Source organism: Adiantum capillus-veneris, chromosome 19, assembly GCF_014529385.1.
Source record: "Adiantum capillus-veneris isolate H3 chromosome 19, ASM1452938v2, whole genome shotgun sequence".
Classification (NCBI taxonomy): Eukaryota; Viridiplantae; Streptophyta; class Polypodiopsida; order Polypodiales; family Pteridaceae; genus Adiantum; species Adiantum capillus-veneris.
This window is the reverse complement of record NC_140949.1, coordinates 49,226,038-49,245,340: the sequence shown is the minus strand read 5'-3', so window position 1 is coordinate 49,245,340 and position 19,303 is coordinate 49,226,038.

The following is a 19,303-nucleotide window of genomic DNA, read 5'->3' as shown; positions in this document are numbered from 1 at the left end:
TGCAGTGTGGACGACATGATCGGATGGGCGGACTGGTTAGCAAAAATCGGTAGACGTCTTCGTGCAGGAGAGAGATACGATTGGGCCTACCAGCTAGAGCCCAACACTACCAGCCCACGATACCATGTTCCTAGATCTCTCTCCTCTCTCCTGATGATAGTACCCGTGCACAGTGAGTGGGCACAACTCCTCCAAGGGCACGTTAGAGTGGTTGTACCAACATGGGGCTGAGAGAGGCTCTTCTTGCATCGATCAGCTCCTGTCGTTCTGGAAGAAGAGGCAGCGACACCCCTCAGGCCCCCTGTCATAGCCGATGAGCAGTGCTCCATCATCTGGCCGGGAGAGTAGCGCAACAACGCTTTTTGAAAATATTGGCACCCCACATTTTTTTACATAAAAAATTAGCCCTCCTTGGTCTGTTGTTGCAACCAGTCCGCAGAAGAAGAGGCAGCGACACCCCTAAGGCCCCCTGTCATCACCGACGAGCAGTGCTCCATCATCTGGTCAGGAGAGTCACACAACAACGCTTTTTGAAAATATTGGCCGGCGCGGACTGGTTGCAGCAGCCTACCAGGGAGGGGTAGGTTCATGCAATAGTGTCACTAATTTTATAAAAAAAAACCTCAAGCAAACCAGGGAGTTGTTGTAGCAGGCGGCACCACAGGAAAATAAAGTTGCGCAAGGGTTGGTTAGCGGAAAAAGATCATTCAATTGAGTGCCTCTTAGGCAAACAATGGCAAGGCAGCATGAAGTTGCGATGTTGAGGGTGGGCGACAGTACATCGACTGCAATTAACGACTAATGAGATGGATTTTTTTCCATGATTAAAAGGACTGGGGCATTGGATTGCAACCAGAGACGTTGGCGTGTAGAAGAAACAACTTTGCTTCTACGATGGTTGCTCTTGTTTACGTGTTGCTACAAAGGATTTAGCAGGCTTTTGAAGCTTAAATTTCCATTATGTGTGTTAGGAATAAAATATTCTTTCAATCTTGGCCGGCTATCCTAGGACCTTGGGTGTTAATACTCACATCATAGGAGCTTTTAAGAAATTGATTCTTCATGACTTTACCTCTCCATCCAATAGGCAAATGCACTTGATACTTGGGCCTCCCCTATGCAAAAGAACTTGCATTTGGCTCTAGGTTGGATCGCGTCTATTTAATGATCACGATAGACTCATTAGGCAAAACAATCTCCTCACGAAAAGTGGTTTCAAAAGAAAAATTACCAAATCAAGCTGCCTTTTGGAGGTCCCTACAATGCACCTCTTCAAGCTTTATTTTATCCTTGAATGTGCAATTAGCAAGTCTTAGAGAATTAAGAGGTAGCTTAGAAGCCAATGCTACATAAGCTGCCAGGGAACTTAAGCAAGATGAGAACTTTTGGTAGTTAGTAAACTGGAGCTTGCCACAACCCTTTTACTACCTCTTCTCAAAATATCTAGAAGACAACAATTAGTTCCCACAAGGGTAGTCAGATCTATGATATATAGATATGTTAACCTCTCAATCAACTAACTTGCTTGTATAAGCATCTCCTAAATTCTCATAATGGTTCTAAAATCTCATTTTTGTCAATTAAGTGTCAGATTTGTGTTAGTGAAAGTCATGTGCATGGCATCAATTTTTTATTTCACCATTGTTGCTCTTGTATCAATTTGCTCGGATTTGATTTTGCTCGGTTTTTTTTGCTCGGGGATTAGAAACCCCCACAGAGAGAGAGAGAGAGAGAGAGAGAGAGAGAGAGAGAGAGATGAAATTTGAATTCATGTGTGCACAATTACAAATTTAGGTTTTGGTTGCTGTAGCTTCTTCATCATGTCAAGAGTATTTCCAGAAAGTGTTTTGAGGTTTTACCTCCCTATTGAAGCCATTTATGCTATCACCATCTCCATTGAGCAACACCACATAAGGTGGTGTTCAATCAACGTTATTAGCATCAGATTTTTGGCTTCTTGGTGCTTCTTCCCGGCTTTGACATAGCAGGAGATGGATCAAGAGAGAACGACATTATCTCTCCTCTAGTGCACATCTAGAGAGGCTTAGTTTTGACATAGTCTCCTCGACGACCTCGGGGGGTTCACCTCTCAGACATGTAAGTTACCACATGAGTTCAAATGAATGGGTTTTTTAATTGCCAAAATTTTAAAATTTTAACAGAATTATATTATCAGAAGGAATTTTTAAATTGATTTTAAAGTAAAACCCGTAAGTTTGGAAGAAAAGGGGTAGTTTTATTACCTTAAGCATGTATGTAAAGGTGTTTTTTTAATACCCTTTGAACTCACGTTATATGAATAGTTTCTTAAAGGTACACCCTCAAGTATGCGACCCTTTTGACATCATTTTATTCTCCAACGACACAAATCAATGACACATACGGCTTTGACATATTTTCTAGAGAGATCTTCCCAATGAGCAGCTTATTTATGACCACAAGTACATCTTGGACATCAAAGAAATTTGTGCACCATATTTTACTTTCCTCGGACACAAAGCTTGAAGGATACATATGCCTTTTGTGGCTAAATGTGGTTGGTTGCTCTATGTATTTGGTGAGGTAGTGTGCCAAGTTCCAAGTATTTTTCTTATAGGTTGTGTTTTTCCAGCATGGATAATGTGGCATAGTCATTGTACTCATGTATGAAAATGTAGGTTATTTCAAAGAGCTTTTCAGTAAGTTTTTGTGCAATTTTTGCTATGTATGCATATACGGATGCCAAGTGAGCTAGTTATACCTCACAACAAATTCACAAGTTTATAGCAATTTTGGACAGGTGCAATTGTCCATATAGCCGCTTGTTTAGGAGTCAGCTAGATTGCCAGACTTTTGGCAGTTATACCATATGTGGATTTGCTACTAAGACACTAAGTGTCTTTTTATGGTCTTTTTTTGTGAGATTTCTTGAGAATTTTTCTCCAAAGAAAACTCTATTTGATTTTTCCCAAGTTCTTGCCATAGTATCTACGTATTTGTAGTGTATTCTTTGATGCTTTAGTGGTTGAGTGTGACTCCTACTTTGATAGTGATTAAGTATGACTCTCACTTTTGTTCTTGTATCCACTCTCACAAGATTGAGACTTATGTATACTCGTAGTGGCTACATGTTACATGTTATGCACTGTTTTTGCTCAATGGATTAACAAGTTGCATATGTGTTGATCATAGTTATGATTTTTTAGTGGTCGAGGTGATTTTCCACCCTGGAATCTTTAATGTGGTTGATGGTGGATATTTTTCTTGAGATTTTGCTCAATTTACAAGGGAGACTCTAGTGGATTTCTCCCAAGATTTCTTGCCATACACCCTTTGATGAATATATGAATTTTGGTTTCTTGACATCCATTTTGCATATATGGGTGATGTTGTAGAGTCTGTAGAGATGACTCGTAAGAGATGGAGGTTTCATTCATGGTGATACTTGCATTTTTGGCATTGTCACACAAGGCATATTAGGCATCATTGATTTCAATGTATGAGGCAACAAGATCGATGTATGCAAGATACTAAGATGGTTTTGACACATGCTAGAGAGGTGGCTGAATATGATAGTGACGATGACGTCATGTTTACCTTTGGTGTTCCTCATGATTACATGTCTAGCACATGTGAAATTTCTTCCCATTGGTTTCAAGATGAGGATGCAGTCTTTCACATCACACCATGTTGTGAGTGGTTGTAGTACCTTCTCTAGCAGGAGGGTTGGCCATGTGCACTTGGCAAATGATTTGGTGTTTAGCATTGTAGGAGCAGGAGATGTAAGCTTGTTGTTACTTAGTGGTTCATCTTATCCTATGGCATGTGAATTATGTTCCTAAGATTGCATAGAGTTTGATCTCGACGAAATAGTTAGGAGATTGAGGTTGTCATGTACTTCTTCAAGAGAAGTCTTTCCAGATGCGTTGTGGATTGCTTGTGATTATGAGAGGAGCTAGATATGGCTTCTCTACTCCATTATATGCATCTAAGATTCAAGATGGTTTTGTCTTGATTGCATCATTGACTTGTGATATGCAAGATACAAGACATGTCTCATTCGTGAGTGAGCTCTAGTATGCTTAAGAAATAGAGCATGCATCTATGTAGGACATGTCAGTGGATTTCACAAAGGTATAGGTATAGCAAGACTGCTCTCGTGAGACAAAGCGGGTGCTGTCAAAGTCTATGCAAATAGAAAGAGATACATGCAGAGGTGAAAAGCATGAGGTTATTTGATATGATCATGATATAGGTTGATGAGGTAATTCAAGGACACATGGCTCCACCTATAGATGAGAGGGACATAGCCATCCCAATAGTGTCAGCAATGACACTTCCATATGTGATGACTAGTCTTGATGATGCAATGTATGAAAATAGCACTAAAGAGGCTAGTACAATCATGAATGCATAGATTTTGTGAGTCTTCAGGCATTTCATGTATGGCCTAGGAGTTGCAGTAGGAGCATTTGCAATAGGGATTACCGGTTGTACAATGACTGAAACTATTTTGATGCATTGTGGAGCCATGCAGATCACATAGAGATGTTTGTATGCAAGCTCTAGCATGGATTTGCACGCTCATTTATCACTAGAGCTGATACACTGAATGAAAATTGAGTGAATGAGCTAGTGGGTGTAGACTAAGAGTGTCTCTCACCTCAATTTCTTTTATATATACTAGTAGGTAGCTAGTAGGCCCCACTTATTAGCACATTTGCCTTTAAGTGGGAGCTTGTTGGGGTATATGCGACGTGCCTTATCCCAGGCTGGACGTCCAATGTCTGAACACACACTGACTCACTAACCACTCACCCCTTATTATTTATATTCAATACAATGAAGAGTTAGATCTTGTTGTAATAATCTCCATCCACACAGAGTGTTCTTGTTTCTCCCCCTTACCCGCATGCACGCATGCATTGTGCACTCGCATTATGTTCTACATGTTCTCAACTAGCTCATTTGAAGTGTCCCCTTGGGTGGCTTATTCAATCATTGTTACTTGCCCCTCCATGATTGTATGTCGGCTAGGTAGATCGAGTATGTCACTCTTCTCCCCATCACTAGAGCCCATTCAAGTCTCCTTCATGTACTTGATAGTCATGAAGCAATGGTGAAAACAAATGAAAGCCCAAAATGACATGTGAAAAATGTTTCAAAATGTCAAGCAAAATAATATGACCAATTATTTTCTCTTAACTCTATCTCCTACTTTGGAATGATGCTTACAAGATAACCTAGACATTAAGACACGTCTTTGCCTCCCACCCTTCCACTCACTAATCTCTCAAAGATGGAGAATACATGGTATTCTTGCCACACTCATCAACCATTCCCTTGTGACATCAGGATCTACATCAAGCTTTGATTGTTCTGTACATTGAAATAACCACCTACGAGTAAGATCAATAGAAACCACCAATTCATTGAAAGAGAAACATGGTTCACTACTCGTTTAAATGCACACAAACACATCTATCAAAAATTCAACGCACTCTCCTTTGCACTACTGATGTTAGGGGTGTGCATGAAACCCTAACTTTATGATTCTTTACTTATCTTCTTCAATCAAATACTTACCTTTTCTCTATGCATAAAAAACACACCCACTATAACATTTAATGCACTAGTAACTTGTGTGTAGCGGAAATTGATAACATAGTGAGCATTTCATTAAGAACAAGTTCCTAATGAGAATAGAGAGAGAGAGTACTTAATTGAGAAAGCAACATAGCAATTTACACCTAGCTAATTTGGCATTGAAAATACTTGAAAAGAGAGAGAAATAGAACAATTGACAACAGTTGAGGACCGTATTTACATGGATCCGGTCCCCCTCCATAAAGGTTATAGCTTCATCCATCAAAGGAGACTTTTGTACAATACAATCTTTGTGTTCCTTTATAAAACTAGTTGGTGTAATGAACATGGAAGCTTCATACACCAAATTATGCTTTAAAAACACACCTAGTGTCCCTAGCCTCAGTCCCAAGACCTCACACACCTTCAAAAATGGTGAGAGCTAGCAGGGAATGAGGATAGATTGAGAGGAAGAAGAGGTATCTTACAAGAAATAAGTATTCTCCTCACATAATCACTCTAATAGCATAGCTTAGATTAGTAATTAGCACGGTAGAGGAGATGAGCATGCCATTGAAGCTTGGCTCTTGGTTGGATTTGCATTCCAAAGCCAAGAGTTGTTGGTGTAGGCCTCTACTTCTCAATTCTTGGAGAAGGAGATGGAGTTCTTCTTGCACACATGAGTTGTGTGTGTGTGTGTGTGTGTGTGTGTGTGTGTGTGTGTGTGTGTGTGTGTGTGTGTGTGTGTGTGTGTGTGTAGCATTGTGTATGAGTAATATGCAGCCCCTTCTCTCATCTTGGTCGAGACCCCTCTTGCTAAATGCTCATTATGGCCTTCCATTGGCTCATGTAAGCTTAGCCAATCACAAATTAGAAGCATAGTTGATAGCCTTTTGACAATTGTCCCCCTTTCCCCTTTTGTGAGAGCTTTAGGCATTTAAATAATTCATCTAAACTCCATTGGACCTTTTTGTCTTCTGGTCAATAGGAAACACGCAAGCCATTGGGCTGCTGGATGCTCATTGAACCCCTTGGTAGACTGTCCAATAGTCTTCTAGGGAGCTTAATTTCTATTCGTTCTTTTATCAAGCATTTTTAAACTGATTAGACTAAATTTACTCTAGCCTAATTCTCATTGGTCCACCTCTATGGCCAAGGGGAGGTTGGGGGCATTTGGCCTAGGAGCTTGACATGTGTCCAGTATTCCCTTTGTGTATAGGAGAAGCCTTGGAGTGTGTGTGTGTGTGTGTGTGTGTGTGTGTGTGTGTGTGTTTATCTCTCATCCCCTACAAAATGGGCTCGCCCCCTTCTTCCTAGGGATGTGGGAAGACATTTTAGTCTTCCCATGACCATCCAATTCCCCTATGCTTTGGCCATTGGATAAAAGATTTAATTTTTTGGAACCTTAGCCTATGGAAGTCTTATAATGGAGCTGAAGCTTAGGTCTTTTAAGCCCCATTGAAGCACATTGCTCTTTTACAGGCTATCCTTCTTTGGATCCCTATTTTCCCTCCTTTGGATCCCTGACAGATATCGCTTTGCAGCCTTACCAATATTCTAGCTTTTACTCTCCTGGTACTTCCCCATATTAGATGATCAATTTAACATGAGAAAATCATTTGGGAGTATTAGATATTAGTTTTAATGACATTACCTCTCTCTTGAAATCATAGTCGTCCTTGATTATGAGGTAGAGAAGATAAAGCCTAGTCATTAGTCCATTTGCTAGCGGGTAGATGACTCCTATTTGACATTACAACATCATCCCAGAATGGATGACTAGTCCATTTGGTGCTTGAGAGCGCTAGCTGCCACAAGCATGTCTGCACATTAGTCCGTATCAATCTTCCATAGTAGAGTGACAAGCTCTACTTGGTGTTCAGGAGACGTTGACTCCACTAACATGATCCTAAGCATGCATAATTATTAAAAATTTTGCACAATAAAGAAAAAGAGAGTCTTATAAGACAAAAAATTTGTTCATTTATACATATTTACATTTGCTTACTCTAGGGAATCATTGTAAGCATTGACAAGGTTTAGTTATCCTTTAATTGTATGCCTTGCATTCATCTAGCATCTTCAAAAGGATAATTTTTAAACTTGATAAGATATCGTTGGATAGTCTTACCGCCTTATAATACCTTGTCTTCTTGTCGGAGAATGGACTCGGACTGCAGCACCTCTTCTTGGTCCTTGATCTCCGTTGGGTCTTCAATAATTGCTTCTTGAGGTGGCTCTCCTTTGTAAGGCTTTAGTAGGCTCACATGGAAATCATTCTGTATGAGCCAATGGCACGGCAACTTGAGTTGATAGGCCATCTCATTGATTGGTCTAAGAATTTGGAAGGGAACATAGTACCTTTTTGCTAACTAAGCATAGTACTTTTGGTGTCCCGTAGGATTCTTGCTCGTTGTGTGCCTTAATCAAGCCTTGGGAAACTTCAGCAAGACCCAATCATTTTGTTTAAAGGCTAGGGCTCTTCTGTGCTTATCAATAATAGCCTTTTGCCTTTATTGAGAGATGGATATAGAATCCTTAAATCTTTTGGAAAGATTCTTGCAGGTCTCGGCTATATTCATCTGCAGCGAAGATCTTCCCATGTACCTTGAGTAGCAAGGGACTTTTTGATCTTCCCTCTATCACCTCAAAAGGTGCTTTTTCCGTGGATTCTCCCATTGGTAATTCTGGCCTACTTCTATGACATAAACTTTTAGTAGATCAAGAATGGTTAGGTTAGCTATTTCACTTTGGCAATCCGTTTGGGGATGATAGGTCGAAGAGAAGTTTAGCCTTGTACCTAAATTCTCAAAGAGACCCTTCTAGAAATTACTGGTCATTCTAGGATCTCTATTTGACACTATGGACATTGGCAAGCCATGGTACTTGAAGATTTGTGATATAAAGAGGGTTGCCATTTGATGAGCTTTGATAGTCTTTTTGACAGGTATGAAATGTGCTTGTTTACTAAATCTGTCTACTATCTATTCCTGTATTCCCATGGATAGACTTGGGCAATCTAAAGATAAAATCCATGGATATGCTCTCCCACGGTGAATTAGGGATTGGCAAAGGTTGGAGCAATCCAGGTTTCTTCCCTCTATCAAACTTTGTATTTTGGCATACCACACATTTGGAAACATACTCTTGTATGTTTGCTTTCATGGTCCTTTAGCATAGACTGAATCCCTCTATGCCCCGCATAAGGAGGAGCATCAGATTCATACATTAATTTCTCACTAGTGAGTTAGTAATGCATAGTCTATTGCCATAGAGAAGATAACCATCTTGTAGGGTAAATGGTTCTTCTTTCTTCCCTAGTGCAAGAGCTCAAATCACATCTCTAAAATCGGGATCAATAGCATACTTATCTATCATAGAATGTAGATCATTGTGAGTTGATATGGAAACCACATTCACTCTTGGTCGTCTTGAGAGTACATCGGCTACTTGATTATGCTTGCTAGCAATGTGAGAAATATGAAATGAGATTGCAAAAGGAAATCTGCACACCTCATTTGTTTGTCGGAGAGCTTGGTCTACGTCATAAAGTACTTAAGGCTTTGGTGATCCGTCCGTAGAATAAGAGGAGTCCCCAATAAATAGTGCTTCCACGAGTCTAGAGCATGTAGAACTGCTAAGAGCTAAGATACTTTCTCATATATGCCTAGAGCTTGTTCAACAGGGTCAAGCCTTTGACTTTCATAGGCTATGGCATGCCCTTCTTGGAGCAAAACATATCCAAGGCAATCACCACAGGCGTCACATTGGACCTCAAATGGCTTTGATATATCCGAGTGTAAGCACAATTGAGAGATAAGCTTTTCAAAAGCATTTTTCTCCTCGGTGGACCATATATACCTAATGTTTTCCTTTGTTAGGTCATGTAATGGTCTCGCAATTTGTGAGAACTTTTCTATGAAGCGTCTATAGTATGCACACATACCTATAAAGCTTCTTAGTTCATGTAGATTCCTTGGATTAGGCCATCCTTTTATTACCTCTAGCTTTGATGGATCCATTTGGATGCCATCTTGAGAGATAATGTGACCTAAAATATCAATTCTCTTGTAAGAAAAACTCACTTTTTTTCGATTAATAAAAAGTTTATTCTCTTGTAAAACTTGAAATATTACCTGGAGGTGTTGCTTGTGTTCGTCTAGTGAATTAGAGTTGACGCTTATATTGTCAAAGAACACTCCAGTAAAGGTTCGGTGAGGCCTGAATAGCTTCTCCATCAAGTGGTTAAATGTGGCCGGTGCATTGGTGAAGCCAAAAGGCATGACAATGTACTCGTAAAGACCAAACATAGTGCGAAATGCAGTCTTTACAATGTCTTGATCAACTATCCTTATTTGATGGTAGCCACTTTTTAGGTCAATCCTATTGAAGTAGGCTGACCCTTGTAGCACTGAGGCTTCTTGCCCCTTGAAATCATCATTGGCAGGTAGGACATCTCCCATCTCACAGGCTTGAATGCCTAGCTTGGTGGCCAACTCCATGGATATGAAATTATGAGTAGAACCAAGGTCAAAGAGAATAAAAGCATCATGTTCTCTTACCTTTCCCCAAGCATGGCATAGAGGAGATTCTTTGTGATGAGCATCCTCTTTTTGAATTTTGACCAAGGTAGCTCTAGGAGACTCATTATGTGTATTCTTGTGGGGGCAAGCACGATAGGCATGCCCTTGCTCCCCACACTTAAAAAAATGGTTATCTTTCCGATAACGCTCTAGCTCTTCAGGAGAGAGTTTATTTTTGCCTTTAGAAACTCCCTTCTCTTTGTATTTGTTGTTGTTGGCGTTGCCTTTGGGAGACTTTTGGACATTGTCCTTCCCCTTAGGCTCGTTACAGACCTTGTTTTTTGTGGGCGTAATATTTTTTTTAGCCCCTTGTTGAAAATTGATTTGTGAAGCCACCATGGTATGGTGTATGACCGCAAATAAGGTGCGTGTCCTTTGGGAGTTAGCATACACTGCCATATCCTCAGTTAAACCCGCACAAAATTGTTGTTTTTGCTCTCCAAAATCCATCTTTTTGAAGACAATGGCTTTGAGATGTAAATCCCAAAACTTGTCTACAGATTTGTGAATAGATTCGTAGGGAGAGAGCTTCAAGCTTTGCCATTCGGTGAGTACTTTGTCTTTGGCATCGGTAGCCAAAAATTGCTTCATGATGGAAGCTCTTAAAGATTTCCACGTTCATGGAGCTTCACCATTTGCTCGTAGGCTAGACCACCATTGCCTGGCGGACTTTTGAAAACTCCATGAAGCCCTCATCTCCAAACGCCGCATAAAATTGTTGGATGAAGGCCAAGACTTTGTCCGTAGCACCAAAGGTGCCATCGTAGGTAAGGAAAGAGATGCTCTTTCGTCCCTCTTGAACTTTTTGAGCTTGGACGAACTCTTCCATGCGGCATATGATTTGCTATGGCCACTTCTTTTAGGTGGTTCAAGAGCTGCATCATCACTTTCTTCAGAAGAGGAAGAGTATGAGGAGGAGTGAGAGGAGGGTGACCTCTTTCTCACATTTTTCTTCCCTTGTTTCTCCTTGTTTGCACCATCACTTTCTTTAGAAGAGGAAGAGGATGAAGAAGATGGAGAAGAGGGTGACCTCTTTCTTGCCTTTTTCTTCTCTTGTTTTCTCTCGTCCCTCTTTGAGTTATGGTGTAGAGAAGTGTGCGATGGTCTTCTCCATTTAGGGGGTGTTGGAGAGCTTTTTTCCCTCCATCTTCATGGAACCATCTTCCCCGAGGTGGCATGAGACTCACTTCTTTCTCGTTCTTTTGGTGGGGTCTCTACCGTTGAAACTTGAGTTCTCTTTTGGAAAGGAGAAGCATCATCGAGTAGTAGATTTTTGAGTCCTTCGTATGGATCCTCTTCTTCTTGCCTTATCGGAGAGAGTCCTCTTTTGGAAGTCTCACTAGGAGGATTCCTAGGTACTCTCTCTTCTTGGTTGGGAGTTTGGAGAATACCATGGGTGCGCAATTGTTGTATCACTTCACCTTGGAGGGATGGTTTGCCCAGGGCTTGTTGTAGCCTAGAACCAAGATATTTTACAAGCATAGGGGCATCATTAGTTGCTCTTTCATTAGAAAAATCAAAGCTATCAACATTCATTTCAATCTCGTTTCCTTTGTCAGCCATACTAGCAAATTTTAGGTGTAAACTTTTACTTGTACTTTGGCACTTCAAGCCCTAGTTGCTACTCCTCTTTACCTTCAAAGATAAGCACTCAAGCATTTATACCCGTGGCTCGAATATTTATTGCAAGGAATAGAAGAGAGGGTTCAATAGAGCCAAGAGAGCACCGGTTCCTGTCAAGTTTTTAATAGCTCAATAATGGTTAAGCCATAAGCAAGCCCCTTAGGACTCCATTATTAAGACCATAGCTCTCAACAATGTCCCCGTTAACTGCATAAAGCAGGCGTGCTTCAAGGATGAAAAATCCTGCTTCTACTTACTCTTTTGCAATTAATAACACCAACCATTTGTAGCAAGCTTCAGGACCTCTTTTCTTGAGCAAGAAAAGAAAAACCAATACCTCTGATACCAATGTAACATTTAATGCACTAGTAACTTGTGTGTAGCAGAAATTGATAACATAATGAGCATTTCATTAAGAACAAGTTCCTAATGAGCATAAAGAGAGTACTTAATTTAGAAAGCAACATAGCAATTTACACCTAGCTAATTTGGCATTGACAATACTTGAAAAGAGAGAGAAATAGAACAATTGACAACATTTGAGGACCGGATTTACATGGAGCCGGTCCCCCCTCCATAAAGGCTTTGTATTATAGCTTCTCCCATCAAAGGAGACTTTTGTACAATACAATCTTTGTGTTCCTTGATAAAACTAGTTGGTGTAATGAAGATGGAAGCTTCATACACCAAATTATTCTTGAAAAACACACCTAGTGTCCCTAGCCTCAGTCCCAAGACCTCACGCACCTTTAAAAATGGTGAGAGCTAGCAGGGAATGAGGATAGATTGAGAGAAAGAAGAGGTATCTACGAGAAAGAAGTATTCTTCTCACATAATCACTCTAATAGCATAGCTTAGCTTAGTAATTAGCATGGTAGAGGAGATGAGCATGCGATTGAAGCTTGGCTCTTGGTTGGATTTGCAATCCAAAGCCAAGAGTTGTTGGTGTAGGCCTCTACTTCTCAATGCTTGGAGAAGGAGATGGAGTTCTTCTTGCACACATGAGTTTTGTGTGTGTGTGTGTGTGTGTGTGTGTAGCACTGTGTATGAGTAAAATGCAGTCCCTTCTCTCATCTTGGTCGACCCCTCTTGCTAAATGCTCATGATGGCCTCCCATTGGCTCCTGTAAAGCTTAGCCAATCACAAATTAGAAGTATATTTTGATAGCCTTTTGACAAGTGTCCCCCTTTCCCCTTTTGTGAGAGATTTAGGTATTTAAATAATTCATATAAACTCTCATTGGACCTTTTTGTCTTCTGGCCAATAGGAAACATGCAAGCCATTGGGCTACTGGATGCTCATTGGACCCCTTCGTAGAATGTCCAATAGTCTTCAAAAGAGCTTAATTTCTATTGGTTCTTTTATCAATCATTTTAAGATTGATTACACTAACTTTACTGTAGCCTAATTCTCATTGGTCCACCTCTATGGCCATCCAATTATAGGATTTGAAGGGAGGTTGGGGGCAACTGGCCTAGGAGCTTGACATGTGTCTAGTATTACCTTTGTGTAAAGGGGAAGCCTTGGAGTGTGTGTGTGTGTGTGTGTGTTTCTCTCTCATCCCCTACAAAATGGGCTCGCCTCCTCCTTCCTAGGGATGTGGGAAGACTTTTTAGTCTTCCAATGACCATCCAATTCGCTTATGCTTTGGCCATTGGATAAAAGATTTAATTTTTTGGAACCTTAGCCTATGGAAATCTTAATGGAGCTGAACCTTAGGTCTTTTAAGACCCATTGAAGCACATTGCTCTTTTGCAGGCTATCTATAAGAACTAGGGAACTAGGCCTTGAGATCCTCCTCCCAACCTCCCTTTATATAGGCAGGCTCCTAGCCCCTTGCCCTAGACGGATCCCCTGTCCACACTGCCTAGCCCGGCCCTTGGCCGTAGTTCGTGACTAACCTAGTTCTTAGGATACAGGACCCTTGTCCTGACATTACTTCCCCCTTAAGGAAGAGTTTTCATCCTCGAAAACACAAGTAGTAAGATCTTCTAATGTTCTCTTTATTGACGTCCCAGAAGTGAGCCAGTTGTCTATATGACCGATAATTGGTGCAGTGAGGAGGTTCAATGAAACCAAGAGAAATATCTTAATTTTCAACATTGTTGTCCATTTGCAACCACTTGGGTCGAAATGGTAACTCCATTTATAACTCACTTGAGTGCTGTAAAGGACTAACCACAACTAAGAGTCACTTGGGTTTAAATGGTAACTCTATTTATAACTCAGTTGAGTACTGTAAAGGAGTAACCACAACTAAGAGTTGTCCAAAGGCATAACCAGTTTTCAGATCTTCTGAAGGTACTGGAATAATGCAAGGAAACCTTGGCGTAACTGTCCATGCAGCTGTAGTCAGATTTCCTACTCGCCTGAGTATCTTGAAAAGCCTGTTACATGTTCATCCCTAATGAAGGTTACTTGCCAACATGCTCTGTAAGGACACCTGGTAAGTCCTTGACGTATGAAAGTATTGAAACAATCTCCAACCCCACCACAAGAGGTGTTCAAAGTAAAAAATCGTACTTAAGCAAATTCTAGAATAGGGAGAAAAATAATCTATTCAGAAATGTGTTGTGCTAACGTATGCTCTTAGCAGTTCCTTTAGCACAAGATTACTCTTTGTAATATGCCTATCCCCTTGGATAACTGACAGTACTGTGTTTTCCTCACGGTCTACAGACAGTCGTCCCAGATGACTGGTAAACGGGGAATCACAATAGTGTTTAACATTGGTGAAGAATCAACAATGTCTGAAATAACTGTCGTGGTTAACTTGAAAAAATCCACAAATGCCCAAACCAAGCCATGACCTCTATTGGTGATTAGTGGATCCAAAAGTAATCTCAGAGAGATAGTGCACATAGAATGAAAAATGCTTCATAAGCAACAACCTGTGGAATATGCATGCCGTTCCAAATCAGCCTTTGCTAAACACTAGGGCCCATAACACCTAGTGTGCATGCATTTAGCAAAAAGTAAATCGAACCTGTATATCCACAATGATCCTTGCAATACTTATGGCAAATGTGATGCGCCTAGTACGCATTAAAAGGAATGTAAATAGTTCTGAAAAGAAACTAAATACTTTTAGTTGCAATCTTTTACAAGCCTTGCTGAAACGTCTGAATCACAATAGAAGGTGAATCATTGATCACTTCTAGGTACAGACAATGAAACTTTTTCATTAACAACTTATAGCCTTGCTATATGTATAAACAACCATCTGTAATGTTGTTTAGCACTACTTGTACCTTAACAAGTCATTCTAAGTATCCGACAATTTCTGGCCACGAAATTGCTCCTGATACGTCGTGCTGAAAATGGTCTAGAAAACAGATGTGACCAGCACCTAGGGACTTTGTCGTGACACATAGTTGAAATAATGGTGCCAGTGTTAGTCCAGAGACTCATATTCTCCACATGTGGAATATGTCTCATATAAGGATGTGTGAAAAGGAACATCCTTCAAGTACAAGACGTACTTGTGTGTGGAGGTAACTGCAAACACTCTACGATGGGAGTGAGAGGGACCCTCATTAGTCTTGCTCCACTGGCTAAACCAAACTCCTTGAGTTCCTAGACCATGTTGTATCCCATGTGACATGTGCCAAATTGAACCCTACAAGTAGGTTCGTAATTGCATAAGGTAGAAAGACAGCTTGGACACTTGGCCCAAAATACTTTGTGCCGACATGCCCTTGGCATGGGTCGGTAATATTCAAGCGTACTTAGACGTCTTGAAACACCAAGCAAAGCATACTAAACATGCAATTGAGACCAAGTCAGTACACTTACCTGTATGCAAATGCAATAACATATTGTCCACTGACATGTATGCAAAATGCAGTAACATAATGTACACTTACATGGATGCAAATGGAAAGGAGCACGTCCCCTACCTGAAAAAAATAGTATTGCACTGGGAACCCTGGTTGTTTCCTTTACAACCCAAGCCCTTGAATTAGAATCTACATAGTCAAATCCCTTGATAAGACTTCTTTGTAGAAACTGCTCAACTAGGAGATAACGGTAACTAACATAGTTAACCGTGTATAGATTGAGTGGAATCAACTTAAAAAGTGTGTTCGTCTGCTACCGCGTGGTAGATTGCGGAATAATTTCGTTGAAAGTAGAACTGGGAGAGATCAACAGTGATCCTCAATGCAGATCAAACTATGATCCTTAATGCCTATGGGGTGATGTACCAATCATTCGCTGGGTTTTACCCCAGAACCGTATGTCCATAGACACTTCTTAGTGCTATAGAGAGAGCAGGAGACCCACACGAGTGAACTACCGATTCCTACAACCATGTTGTCACCCTTGATTGGCTGCGTCTATACTCCGTGGTAGAGATCAGCTGGTGTGAGGTTAAGATTGTCAAAAAAACGCACATGAACGTTTGTACTGAAAACATGTAGTGCAAAGATGACACCCTATACATCCATAATGACATCTGTAATGACAAGACGCTTGCTTGTAAATTAACATCAATGTGTACTCCACTGGGTAGAACTGCTCGATGTTGAGAACAATCATCCAAGGAATACCAACCAGTGGATCTTATCCGAGATGTAGCAGTGGCCCGTAGCCAGCGTGTGTGGCTCCTAGCCCATATGGCAATGAGTGTTCAATCGATAAACCGATGAAAATAAATGTGAATGGAACCTTGCCCAATTGGTAGCTGAGAATTGTATGGCACCTTGGCTCCGGAGAACTCAGTAGTCAAACATGAAAGAAACTTCATAGAAAATTTTCATTTTGTTCGTTTAGAGAAAGAGATCAAGAACGAAGAGAAGAGCATGCTGGGCTGAGGAGCTTTCCTTTCATTGTTAGTGTGTGTGTGCCCAGAATGTGTGCTCTTAGACATCTTATGCCTGACTACCAGCTTATCGTATAAGCATGCAACCATCTGACTGTATGGTGTTCGCATCACGAGAGGGAACACAAGTCACAGCGTGACCATCTACCATGTATGGGTTGTGAATCCATTAGAAGTTTTGAGGTTGTTTTGTGTGCCTTGATAGCTACCAAAAAATTATGGGAAACAATGCATAACTAATAGTGTCCTTGATAGAGTGATTTGGGAGAGCGTACTTTATACCATCTGGGTAGCATGCCTTGCATACAAAAACGAAATCCCGTGGCTACTATGACAACCGTTGAAGTCAACACCCTAAGTGCCTTGCACTGGTTAGACTGGTAGGAATTCGATGAGATGATATCCTGAATAATGTAGGTGCCCCAAACTTGGTTGCCAACTGCTCTTGTCACCGAGGTAATCGGAGTACGAATTAGAAGCCTTATGTCATGTGAAATGGGCCAAGCATTTGGCTTTTCATAAGACTGTCCAAAGTAAATGCAAAACGTAAGTTGTAGAACACGTGTATCATATACACCCTAATTCAGTGATCTTGCATGCATCTCAGAATGTTTTCGACAGATCGTATAAGCCAAGATGATGTGACTGGTCGTACCAAAAATGACTATGGTAGAAAAAACAATGGGGCAAAACAGTACCCAATTCAAAAAAAACGTACAAGACGCTGAAAATCCATATTGAAGTATGAGAATATGGCTAAGATAACATGTTCAAAAGCCATATAACTACTGTGCCGTGCACCAAAACTGGAGTTTATGTCAAATCACGAACTCATGCATCATGCTTAAGTTGTCCAACATGCGGGCACTGCTTTTTTTGATGTGTTCCTAAGCAAATAAAGCATAATTTTTGTCTTTTTGTGCGTTGAAATTCGGATGGTGATAGACGCTTCTTGACCACGTTGGTCGTGCCCTGATTTGTGCCGACACTCGAATTATTTTGGACATGTTGGACCTCTTTGATCGTAACTGGTAAATTGGCAACCCCTTGGGTTGCTGGTAAGTAGAGAGCTGATTCTAGTAGTAGTCTGTCAATTAGTTGTGTAAGATTTTCTACTTGTGTAACCTAGATTTGAACCCTGACAGTGAGCTTGCGAAATCGGGCATCAAAAGTTTTCCAGTCCTGCCGAGTGACAAACTCCTTGGCATCTGGCAATTGACTGTCATCCTCGAGAATCTCCAGCACACTCTAAGGAGGAGGGGTTGATAAATGAGGGGACAGAGGTAGATCACCTGGGCTTGCACCGTCCATCTCTGTGGCCACGATGGTACTCTCCGTGAGAGTATGTGGCCCCATGACATCCACAGGTGGAGCCAATTCGAGGTATTCAAAGTCAAACATGTGTTGATCATCAATTTCCGCACTCATGGCGAATCTGTGTTGTGCGAACAAAGAGAAAATAGTACCTTGGAGTGCAACAAAAACTAATAACCGTATTGAACACAAAGGTAGTTAGCCGTGCTAACCACGCCGGTCGTAAAGAAGGTGAATTTCCAGTCCCGGTAGAATTGGCGAAGGGGTGAAATCATCGAGGAACTTCAGCACTAGCTCGTAGTAGGTTGCAATAATTAACTGGGTAATTTTGTCTTCAACTGAACTAAACGTCCAAGTTGAAATCGGATTGTAAATCCCAAGCCACCGCGCAATCAACAATTGATTTGGAGCCGAGGACGCATTTGAAAACACAAATCAATTCATAGTAGCGGATGACGGGATTTACATCTTATGCAAACGGAAACTCGGTCGGAGTTTGCAGCCTACTCGGAATACTGAATTATTCTTGCAGCACAACGAACCGGTGGTCGTTTATCTTCCCAAGGAGCACGAGAACAGAGGAAGGCTTGCCGGCCATTATGTATGCCGCCCGGTTGGTGGGAAGGGACTTCCACTATGGCCAAAGCTCAAAGCCAATGGCCATAGGCCTTTTAGTGTGAATACAAAGGGTTTTTTTGAAGCCCAAACAGTGCAGGCAGCGGGCCGACGCCTGCGGGCTTGATGAGGACGATGGCGGGGCTCGCCCCTGCTGGCTATGGCCGAAAAATGGTAGCGCCCCCTTCTACTGCTCCATGGCGCACCCTTCAAGCGCGGAAACTCTGAGTTTCATGCACCATAGCCTTCATTCCCAAACAGGAAAGGCATCCCGTTTTGGAGAAAGAACTACCTAATTTTGGAAAAGCCCCCAAAAGAGCCACGGTTCTCACCAAAAATAGCTTGCTTTTAGGGAGCACGCATAGAGAGAGATTGTAAGAGATACCCAAGCTCTGATACCAGTGTAAGAACTAGGGAACTAGGCGTTGAGATCCTCCTCTCAACCTCCCTTTATATAGGTGGGCTCCTAGCCCCTTGCCGTAGACGGATCCCCTGTCCACACTGCCTAGCCCGGCCCTTGGCCGTAGTCCGTGACTAACCTAGTTCTTAGGGTACAGGACCCTTGTCCTGACACTATCCTTCTTTGGATCCTTGACAGATAATGGTCTACAGCCTTACCAATATTCTAGCTCTTACTCTCCTCGTACTTCCCCATATTAGACGATCAGTTTAACATGAGAAAATCATTTGGGAATTAGTTTTTATGACACTCATTCATAGAATATCACCTCAACATTGTATACTATAGACATCTTCATCATTAAACAATCACAAACTACCA